Genomic DNA, 12,564 nt, shown 5'->3' with positions numbered 1-12,564 from the left:
TCAAAAGTTTTACTCCTTTTAGTTAACGAATTTAAAGGTTGTAATATTGTTGGTTACTTCGAACAACACTGATATCTGAAACTCGTACACTTTGTTCTATTCCAAAAAAAAACAACAAAAAACCCATTAGACTCCAACTATTCTCGTGAGCAACGTTAACCTTGAATAGTCTTGAATTTACTGGAGAATGTGCATCTGAACATGAGTAGCTCTATTAAAATAAACCTCATGGAAGAAATTCACTTCAACAACGGAACACGGTGTCGTTGATTAAGAGTTTTAAGCCTTTTTTGTTAGATTGTTTGACTAGTAGTAGCGCCAAAACTCAAATCAAGTTTAACTGAAGTGTTTAAAACAGGTTTCATAGAATACAAACAGTTGCTACCAATTAATTTAATAATCTTATAGTTTCGTCTCTGAAAGTATATTGGGAATATTTTAGTGTCTGTAGCATCATTGTGTTTGAGATCATACTAACAAAATAACTAAATTATTTAACTCATAAAACAATAATAAGAAGACAAAGTTGCACATTGTCTCGTAAATGAACCATATACTATCTTGCTGTAATCCTTATAATTATGTATATAGCATGCTATTTCTCATTTTGTAATTTTTTCATACTTCAATTAAGAAGTTTCTTGATTTAGTTTGCTCTCTTTGATCTTGTATAACTGTAAATATAACCTAATTTTCAAGCAATTATAACTAAATTATTCAACGTATAATGGACTTCGTACGATAATATTTGCAATGGTATAATTTACGCTATGTCTGTGTGGTAAATACGCAATAATGAAGTTGATTTTCGGAGCAGTATTAATATTGCAAAACACTTCTTCAATGCGATTCTTCTACGTGGTTTTATATATGTGTGTGCGTGTACATATATATAAGCCTGTAATGTAACTTTGACCAAGACGCCTTGTTTTCACAAGTAAGTTTCCACTGAGTGTTGACAAAGCAAGGACTGATCACATGTAAAGTTTACTTTAGTAACGAAACAAAAACAGAATAGTCTTACAACTAATAGATATATGCATAGAAACAGGTAACAATCTAATACGTTCAGTATTAACTAACTGATTAATGCTCATTATTATCTATTATTTGTTTCTAATATAAAAAGGAAATCAGAAATTATTATTTTATTTTTATTAGAATTTTATGTTAAACAAATCCCTTTTTAAAACACACAAACATGCGCGCATATTAAAAATCACTAAGTGGACATCAGCGAGCACAATCAAAAGTTTCGATGCCTGTTACATTTTTATCTATGTAATAATTAACATACGAGTAAAAATTGATTGCTATAAAAACAATTTAAACATTTTCTCTAATGTTTTTAAACATACAGCTTTCAGTAGCTAAATAGTAAAGAAAATTACCAATTTTTTTGTCTTCTTGTATGTGCAATTAATAATCATCTATATGCACCTGTACCTTTATATTAGCATTTTAAGTACTTGGCCAATTATGACGGCATCTCATATAGACATCATAAATTCTAACACAAGGTGTTGTTGCCTTAATTTAATTTACCAATAGCTAATATAGCAGTAATATGAGAATGAAAAATATTACTATCAGAAATAAGATGAGCAACCTAACTATATAAATTTGAAAGGTCGGGTAATATGTCTAAAAGTTAAATACCAAATAAATGGGCTCAAACAAGACAAAATTAATAAGTCTTAAAAACAACTTTGGTTAAGACACTTTGCTTTCCTCAAGTGAGTTTCCACTAAGTTTTAATAAAACAAGGATAACACTTGTCTTTATAATAAGACGAAAATTCAATAATTTCGTGACAGCTACTATGGTAAAGCATGTTCTACTGATGTAGCATTTTCATTATATTCTGATGAAAACAACTTCAAAATGGTGCTGTTAAGAACAAAAGTGGGCAATAGCTAATGATTAATTAAATCGAGATAAATGTGCAGTTTCTTTCACACGAACAAATTTGCATTATTTAGAGCTGTACAGATTTTATTCCACTTGGTACAACTTCATGTAAATTTTATGGATCGAGAAAAAAAAACAAGTTTAAGTTGGGGTGAAATATCAGGAAAGAGGTCAAATGTGTTCAAAGCTGTTTAAAGGCTTACGAACTGTGTTATAAGTCTAAATTAAAGGTACTAAATCAGAACAACGTGCAAAATTGAGATCAACTCGCAGGCATTAATGGTGAAGTAGGACGACAATATAATCCAATCACAAGTTGCATAACCTTTAGCACTCGTTTGGGCAGTTTCCTATTATCTTCTTCTGTAATCTGCGTCTCGTAGGTGGGTCGATCGAAAACAGGAGGGTTATCGTTCACGTCCTTAATATAGATAACCACCGTGGTGTAGTTCTCGTTAAGATTATCTGAAGCCACCAAGCGCAGCTTGTACTGAAAAACAAACAAAAAGAGAAAACATAATTATCGTTAAACGAACATCTCTGGCTCCGCTGGCTGAGGATCAGGACGAGGACTTGTAATGTACAAAACAAATAAATACTTTCATTAACTGGAGGATCATCGAAGGAGCTTTCCTGATGCATCCGGTCTGGTTAAAAAAAACGTAACGGCCTCATTTCTAGTTGAACGCACACAATTATTAAGAGGGCCTTAATCTAATAAAAAATGAGATTATTACAGAAAGTGTTTCCTTTATGGACACAAAGTGTCAAAACTTTAAGTGTTTTATCTTACTCACTAGACATTTTCTGGGCGGATTAGTGTTGGGTTTGTTTTTTGTTTGTTTTTGAATTTCGCGCAAAGCCACACAAGGGCTATCTGCGCTAGCCGTCCCTAATTTAGCAGTGTAAGACTAGAGGGAAGGCAGCTAGTCATCATCACCCACCGCCAACTTTTGGGCTACTCTTTTACCAACAAATAGTGGGATTGACCGCCACATTATAACGCCCCCACGGCTGAGAGGGCGAGCATGTTTGGTGCAACGGAGATGCAAACCCGCGACCCTCAGATTACGAGTCGAACGCCTTAACCCACCTGGTCATGCCGGGCCTTTGTTAATGGGTTCCGTACTTTCTATGAAATCAGCTTCACGTAAAGTAATAACGTGCATATGATATCTGATTAATATTATTCAATATATCTTAAATACAGAAACAAAAAATTCACCATTCACCAAATTTCTCTTTCAAGCAGACTTTTAATATTGTGTACGCTTTTGTTGATATAATTTGACGGTAAATTAAAGTTATGTTGCTGTAAACATTACTTTTACGTTTTTTAGCTCTTACAGAAAGTTAAGACAGTTTCCTATACTTATTCATCTCACTGCTGTAAAAAAACTTATATTTAGAATTTCCTATCTAGAAAAGTATAAAATGTATTTTTCAAAATAGTTATTAGAGCTCGTATATTTCACTGAATAAAATATGTGAATACGAATGTGAAACAAATTACGTTTTAAACAAGTACAAAAAAAAGAACTTGTATTTGGGTTTCCATTAGATTTAAACGCGATACTTCTAAAACATGTTACAAAGTTAATAGCAACATCTTGTTTACGTTATTATGAGCTCTGTTCATTTGAAATTTATCAACTTTCAAAGTCTTAAATTGGATTTTTAGCGCAAATAAGTATTACGTTAGATTAGGACTTGTTCTCTGATTTGTAACATTTTAATTAGATTTGACTATTCACTTGACTTTTGGAATTAGAGACTTCATTAATCACTAATGTCAAGATTGAGATTGACTCTATTTGGTTTGTCATAGTTGAAGTAATTAATTTTGGAAAGCACAACCAACCAACTTAGCAGAAAACTGGGTCAAACCTTGATCAGACGTTCCTTTTTTAACAACACTCATAAAATAAATTACGTATTAAAACTTTTGAACTTGTTTTAATCAATTTTCAGACATTTTAGAATTACACAATAAATTGAGGAAACTGGATTCTGTTGTTTTTTTGTTCTTTTATCACACAAGCCATTGTACAATATCCGTAACTTGAACAATCAAGATAATGCATTTGCTTCAATGTTTTTATAAAAGTTTTTTCTCAAGTCTTCAGAGTGTTTAATATTCACTATAAAATCCTAAGAAACTTTGAGTATTCATTCTTTTAAAGCACTTCAGTAACTACTTTTGTTGAATTAGTGCTGCTTGGAAACTTTGGAATAGTATTTGATTAAAGATTTTGCGGGATCTGTCAGCAAAGAGAAATCTATCACTTACAGTTTAATGTTTTTTCCTTGAGACAGTTGTTATAAAATATATTAAAATTAAAATCCACGTAATGCATTTAAAATACAAAAATCGATACGAAAAGAAAACGGTATTAAAAGAATCAGACACTTGTCTCAAAAATATACTATCCTTGAATATTCCTGCTCATTTTCATTTTTCCTTCACAGAACTACTAGTTTCGTGACTATGTTCTACTTTTAAACGGAAATTCTTTGAGTACTTTATATCTATTTTGGTTCAAGGTCGCATGATGCTATACATGAAACTGACAAACAACTTAAATAGATATTTGTCCATATTTTAAAAAAGGTGAAATACACTTATCAAATTCTATGTGCTTTAACAATTGTAAAATAATAAATTTGTTACGTTAACTAGTATATCAGGATGACGGTTTCCCAACACTATTTTCAACAATCCAATCACATAGACATCCACAAGCTCTGTACACTGTCAGTTGCTTGATATATTTTACTTTGTAATAGCATGAGCAGCCATTTTATTGTTCAAAAGCTTGAATTATGTGACAGAAGGATATGGCATGGAAATAACTCAGGTACAAATTACATGTATTACTTTTCCAGACAAAGATCCTTCTTTATTACGTCGTGTACTATTATCCACAGTATGTAGACAGCTTTTTACCATTAAGCTTTGTAATCCTAGATACTTATCTGTTAGAAGTCGCTGAAGCTTGCTTATAAATTGTGGCACGAATTATTGCAGATTTCTTTATTAATGGTTTTAGTGTCTCAAATTGATTCATATTCCTTTATTTCTTAATACCTTTAAATACAAGTATATCATTGTCTTAAAAATTCTAAGTCCTCATTTTGAACACACACTTATGATATGAATGTTTGAACATTTTTTGCCATAGATGGTTGTTATATACTCTTCTAGAAATAAAAAAAAATTCGGTTGTGTCCACTTCCTACGAAACGCTAAATTATGTCAAAGTATAGTTATCATACATGCCGCATCACTACTGATTTTTATTGGTTGTGGTTATCATGTGAACTTTTGAGCTGTAAATATTCACAGTCTTTATAATAAATGTACTAAATCATCTGCGAAAGACTGATTACTAGAAAATGACCTACTTAATTAAGCAACTCTACTTTAAGACGGAAAATTTCATTTATAAGCAAAAATATCATAAAAATATCATAGTAACTTTTAACAATGACTTTTCGGGAAAAAAAGATCCATAATATTCTTTATTTTTTTATTCAGATGAGAGTAAAAAATTCATTTGCTCTATGGTTGAGGCCCGGCATGGTCAGGTGGGTTAAAGCGTTCGACTCGTAATCTGAAGGTGACATCAAACATGCTCGCTCTTTCAGCCGTGGAGGTTATTATATGTGACGATCAATCCCACTATTCGTTCGTAAAAGAGTAGCCAAAGAGTTGGCAGTGGGTGGTGATGACTAGCTGTCTTCCTTCTAGTCTTACACTTCTAAATTACGGACGGCTAGCGCACATAGCCCTCGTGTAGCTTTGCGCGAAATTAAACAACAAAACAAAACAGCTCTAGGTTGTAGGAGTTTTTTATCTACTAAATTATGATTTTGGTAAAACATTTATGCTTTAATTATTTTTACCTTTCATGTGAAAGCTCATTGTGCAGCTTTGGGTTTAAACAAGTAATCAAACAACAATAACAAAATGAATCCTAAGTTATTTGCATAAAAATTCCATTAGATTTCAGTTCCACAGATGCTTTTCGTTTTAAACTCACATTCGCATATATTGGTGAAATAAACTTTCAAATAGAACTATTTATTCGACGAATACCACACAAAAAAAGAATAAATGAACGTTATCCCAGAGTGGTAAGTGTGCGAAAATGTTATTTGAAGAAAAGTAATACAGTTTTGTAAGCAACTACTTCATTTAAGAGAACGTGTTTTATTTACATTTAAATTCTACTGGGTAACTGTTTTACTTCAATTTTATTTGCCCAACAACTATCGGTTGACCCGCAAGTTTAATATAATACGTGGCCATAAAACAGTGTAACTAAACCGTGGTTGATTATTTCACCATCATCTCCTCAAATAACGTTGGAGAGGGAGTCAGTACTTATAACATTCAACACCCTCTTGGAAATGTATGCTTTTGCTGATATGTTTCGTTAACCTCATGTTATAGAGACGTACACATGATATTGCACATGAAAAAAGCAGTATATTTCGAAACTACTGATGTCAACTTTAATTAAATAGTTGGAGATACTATATAACTTACTTTAATTTACTTCTGTTGGTTTAGTTTATATTTAGCACGTTGTTTTATGCTGAAAAGGATAGACACTAAACCAAAGTTTTATTTGGTATTATAAAACGTATAATGTTATATTTAAATAGTTCTCCACACAATTGTATGGTAGCTTTAGTCCCACCCTGCATAACAGATTATACATATACATGAGGCCCGGCATGATCAGGTGTTAAGGTACTCGACTCGTAACCTGAGGGTTGTGGGTGGGTTCGAATCCCCGTTGCATCAAACATGCTCGCCCTTTCAGCCGTGTAGGCGTTATAATTTGATCGTCAATCCCACTATTCGTTGGTAAAAGTGTAGCCCAAGAGTTGGCGGTGGGTGGTGATGAGTAGCTGCCTTCTCTCTAGTCTTACACCGCTATATTAGTTACGGTTAGCACAGATAGCCCTCGAGTAGTTTTGCACGATATTCAAAACAAAACAAACATATACATGAATGTACTTTTTCATGGTTTTTGCCACTCATTTACATTATATAGCTTATAATTATAAGAAATTACAAATATCGAGCATAGCCTGTTGTTTAGCATGATGGATTATGGATCTTAGGGTCAACGGTTACCTAACAATTGCTCTCCACAATTTGAAGTCACGTATGCGTTACAAGGGTGGTCGTTAAATTCCACTATTCAATTGGAATAGCTCAATCGTTTGAGATTAAATTTGTTCATTAGCTTTCACCAATTTAGTCTGTCAGTGCAAATGAGAGACGGCTAACACAGATAACCCTTTTTTAGCTGTGCTCGAATATTCGAATAAAATCAAACAAACCAAGATTTTGCAATGAAAATATTACATAACAAAGAGCTCTAGTTATGTTGTATTTTTATCAATATTACAATGTAACAAAACTTCAACAACTGTTTAAACTATAGACATAAACAGACAGATTGATACGTCCTAGTGGGCTATCTTGTATAAACAGACAAATTGATACGCTCTAGTGGACTATCTTGTATAAACAGACAGATTGATACGTCCTAGTGGGCTATCTTGTATAATAAGTGTTGTTTAACGATTCTTTTTTTTCTGTATATACTAAAGAGAATATATTACGTTCGTACTAAATTTGATTGTTTTTGCATAGTTAAAACCCGCGACAAATTAAATTTATACTTCAACATAGGTAGGCCCCTGTTCATCGAACGCTTTGTAGTATTTGTTTTAACCTGTGGAGTATCATCAGCCTGGACCAGTCTGGGACATTGGTTTTTAATACCACTCTCACCAGCTTTGACCACTCTACGATATTGGTTTCTGATATCACTCTCACCAGCCTTGACCAGTCTGGAGTACTAGCTTCTGACATCAATATCACCAACCTTGATTACTGTGGAGTATTGGTTTCTAATGCCAATATCATCAGCTTTGATCATTGTGGGGTATTGGTTTTAATATCAATATCACCAACCTTGACTACTGTGGAGTATTGGTTTCTGACATCAATATACCAACCTTGACTACTGTGGAGTATTGGTTTCTAATGTCAATATCATCAGCTTTGATCATTGCGGAGTATTGGTTTCTGATATCAATATTACCAACCTTGACCACTGTGATGTATTGGTTTCTAACATAAATATCATCAACCTTGACCACTGGGGGTATTGGTTTTTAATACCAATACCATCAGTCTTGACCACTGAAGTGTGTAGGTTACCACTGTCGGTATCACCAGTACTGTGTTTCCAGAAAGACAAGCAGCAAAGGTGAAAGAACCTTAAGACCAGACTCATGGAATTGTAATGAAAAAAAAAAAAAACAGCCATTATAAAGTATTTTAAAAATATCTTAATATCACAGAACTATTAATTCTTATTATGAAAAATACTATAAAACTAATAAAAAGAAATCATGTTGAATAAAGAATAAAAAATAATAGAAATACAAAAATTACACTCCAGGATATTTTGTAAAATTATTATATCACGTGCATTTAAATTGTTCGTTTAATTTATTTAATAATATTTTATTAAAAGATTAGTTATTTAATTTCAGTTGAAAAACCAAATTAATTTGTTTCTATGTCATAGAGAGAAAAGTAAAGAAAATCATTCGACGAGAGTGTATTTTATTACAATGCTAGAATTTATTGGAACGAAGGCTTCTGTGTACTGCCTTAGAAATCGCTAATCATGCAGATTCTTCTTTAATTAAAGTTCCTCTTATACAACAATGCTATAATATGTTCACAGTTTAGTCAGTGCTACATCCACTAATCTCCTTTATGACATTATTATACGAAATACGATAATAGTAACTGTCATTTAACTTACTTTCAAATGACATCAAACATGAATGTCTAACTACGAGCACGCAATACACTCACGACACAAGCAAGAACTAAAATACTGAAGCAAACTTAAATTGCTTTAAAAATAATAAGGTGCTCTTCAACTAACTAGAATACAAAAACATCATTATACATCATATCGTATTCTACCGAACTAGATCATGACATTAGAAAAAAACATCTATAGATCGATAAATTATCAGGAAGAGACAGTTATCCAGAACATAAAAAGGCAATAAATAATAAACAAGGAAAGTATTACTAAGGAAACTCGAAAAAATCAAGTATTGTTAAGAGTTTGAAGTATAATCTTTTATACAGAGAAATTCGAGTGCAAAACACTTGAAAGTTCTACAATAATTTTTTCCTTATTGAATTTTTTATTTCAAGTACTGTTGTTGTTTCTTTCTATCTGGATGAAAGTGTCTAATTTAATATTCAATAAATATAAGAAAAAATGCCTTTTTTTCATTACATTCTACTCTCTCGGTCTTGTTTTGTTTGTTTTTGAATTTCGCGTAAAGCTAATCAAGGGCTATCTGCGCTAGCCGTCCCTAATTTCGCAGTGTAAGACTAGAGGGAAGGCAGCTAGTCATCACCACTCACCGCCAACTCTTGGACTACTCTTTTACCAATGAATAGTGGGATTGACCGTCACATCATAACGTCTCCACGGCTGGAAAGGCGAGCATGTTTGGTGTGACGAGGATGCGAACCCGCGACCCTCAAATTACGAGTCGCACGCCTTAACCCACCTGGCCATACCGGACCCTCTCTCAATCAATGAAATCATTTCATGGTGATCATAAATAAATTCTCAATGTTTTGGGATCAGTAAGAATGTTAATAAATGTTTTGAATTGTTAATACGATAGTGTCAAAAATGCAGTTTAAATTATTTATGTTAAATAAATAAAACATGTTACAATAATTATTTTCCTTTAAACATGAAATTCGTTCACATTAATTGCTGAAAGAAATTTTATGATAAGTCACGGCTTTTCAATGTTCTGAAACTTAAATGTGTTAGAATGTTTATAAAGTGTGCTGAGGAAACGGTTAAATATGCGTTTATATATCTGTTGAGAAAATGTATACGTACTGAAAGACAGTAGGTGCCAGATAAAAATCCACCATACTTGAAAAAAATATTCTCGACGTGAATTAATGTTATATATATTTATATAATTATACCAGTCACGTTACTTTTTCAAGCAATTAATAAAACGTGACCTTCTCGAAAAGAATAAAAACAATAACCCAAACAACCTTCAGATTGAGGAAGGCAACTTGAGGTTTATGTATGCATTCATTGCGGTCTCCGTGTGTGTATTTTCTTACAGCAAAGCCACAATGGGTTATCTGCTGTGTCTATCGGGGTAAAATGAACCCCTGATTTTTGGGCAAGCGGTCTCTGAGCTAGTCATTTAGCGAACATATGCGTAAAGTGCGTTCGCATTCGTTATCCACTTGTAAAATCTCTCAGTACAATTTTTAATGACTTGCTATTATTTACAGTAAAGCAAATATTGCAACATGACATTTTTTATAGTCTTAAGCTTATTTTACACGAATTATTAACATACCTTATTCATAACTTTCTTAGCTCATTAAGTATACACACACTGACTGTATTGACACAAAGACTTTAAATGACGTTTTGTCAGTCTACATTAAATACATCCTGGAAAACTAATAAACATTAAATTAAAATAGGAGCTTTACTTCTGTCTTACCTCTTTTCGAGTCTCATAATCTAAAGGTCCCGCTACGTAGATAGCACCTGTCTCATTTTTTACCGCAAAGGCGCCCCCTACGTTTCCTTGAGTGATTTCATACCGGATTCGAGAAGCTGTGGTGAGAACAAACATTTTAGTACCATTTAAAATTATCATTGATGAGGATTCAAACTTCCTACCCTCAGAAGGTAAGTCGATCATCCTAATCACAAAGCCATACTAGGCCCGTTTTCATTTTTGACTACTAGTTCTAGCATTAAAATAACAAATTTATTAGTGAATTTTACACAAGCCAAATTGAACATGTTCCAAAAAGAATCAATCTACAAACGATGTTCATAAAAATTGCTACACTCTAACGTTATCATTATATATTTACATTATTTATTAATAGTCCGTATTTATCTTTAATAAACACTTGTATCACTGTTTTCTTTTTGAATTTTATGAAACTATAATATTTAATATTCAGTATTTATTTACTCTATTTTATCATCTAATAAAAGTACATGATCATCGTAAAAACTTTAATTTCACTGTTTTTCTTTTTATATTTAATAAAACTTCAAAAGAAAAACTAAGACAGTATTTAGTTAAAAATTAAAAATATTCTCTGTTAATTATTAAAGTTTTGTCCTTAATTTATTTTAAAATATTTGTTTCAATGTTTTCTTGGTTTTACATTGTACCTTTTGTACTGATAAATTTTTTATACAATAAAAGGAATACTGAAAGTAATTGCTCCCTCTGGTGGCTCAGCGGTAAACCTATGGGCTCATAACGCTAAAAAATTGTATTCAATATACGTGGTGGGCAAAGCACGAATAGCCCATTGGATAATTTTGTACTTAACAACAAAAAATATGAAAGCGGTTATTATATGAATGGTTTTGATTTTTATTATTGTTTGTTTGTAGTTAAACGTGAAGCTACACTTTGGGCTAATGGACTATTTGTACTATTCCCATCACGGGTATCGAAACCGATTTCTAGCATTACAAGTCTCAAGAATTACCATTGTGCTACTGGAGGAGGAAGAATTTTGTTTATATATTATCTGGATACCAAATATATATGTATAAATAGATTTCAGCATATAGTTATAAATTATGCCCTACACAAAAAGTTTGCAGTTCTTTTTTCAATAATTAAGCTGACTGATTAGACACAGTCTAAGTAAGCTTTGCTTGTTGAGAATTCTTTATTTGGTGATTTCTTGTAGGAGGTTATAATTCAAAATAACATTTCTTGACGTATGTAATGCCTTTCACTTCGTGAATAGGAAGACAAGAAAAAATAAGATATATTGAAATATAAAACATAAATGTAATTTTAAGATGCAAACATATACACTGTTGGTATTTTCAGCCTGTAAGTCATGTGCATATTGTCTATATTGGCCAGTTCAGAGATTTTCAGACCCTAATTTTGATTTACTAACATGTAGGATGGCAACAAAAAATGCACCTACGCATTACATACTTTGAAAAAAAGAAATTTTCTCGTTTATTTCTCTTGCCATATTATCAAATGAACTCATATTAAAGTTTTATCTAATATGCAAATAAAAATTCTAAAACCGAAAAGCAGTGTTGTAGTGTTTTATGAACTAAACTTTTCTTGGTAGCTTAACAATTACACGAATACGTGCTTCACCCCGAAAATAAATGAGAGATTTGTATTAGTAAAACAAACATATTCTTTGACTTTTAAAAATATATTACATTTGTAAGGGAAAGCTGTTACTTGTAAAAGTGACACAGAACATAAAGCAAATTCATAGTGGTAAGTTTTATCAATCAGAGTAAGATTTGTCTCACAAGAAATGTTTGATGAACAAATCCTCAAACAATAAAATTTTTGGTTTCATTTTACAAAAGAAATACTGTGTCAAAAAGGGGAAAAATTTCTAAAAATATAACTAATGTGGCGTTTTATGTATTTTTTGCCCTCTCTGAGGAGTACTTATATGACAACATTAACACTTATCTCTTTTTTGTTCTGGAGAAAGTAAAGCATACAATATATTTTATT

At 32.0% G+C, this 12,564-nt stretch overlaps 1 pseudogene across 1 annotated transcript in view; it reads right to left on the bottom strand.

The window, feature by feature from the left end:
• Window positions 1-12,564, bottom strand: part of LOC143249432 (neural-cadherin-like) — a 353,442-nt pseudogene that overhangs the window by 47,056 nt on the left and 293,822 nt on the right. Inside the window, exons 16-17 of the transcript XR_013027781.1 lie at window positions 10,528-10,643; window positions 2,237-2,401 (exon numbers count right to left, since the gene is read on the bottom strand). The product of XR_013027781.1 is annotated as a neural-cadherin-like (transcript). The remainder of the gene's footprint in view (window positions 1-2,236; window positions 2,402-10,527; window positions 10,644-12,564) is intronic.

Source organism: Tachypleus tridentatus, chromosome 1, assembly GCF_004210375.1.
Source record: "Tachypleus tridentatus isolate NWPU-2018 chromosome 1, ASM421037v1, whole genome shotgun sequence".
In the NCBI taxonomy this organism is placed as follows: Eukaryota; Metazoa; Arthropoda; class Merostomata; order Xiphosura; family Limulidae; genus Tachypleus; species Tachypleus tridentatus.
Note: the sequence above shows the minus strand (reverse complement) of the source record. Positions and strands in the feature narration are given on the sequence as shown.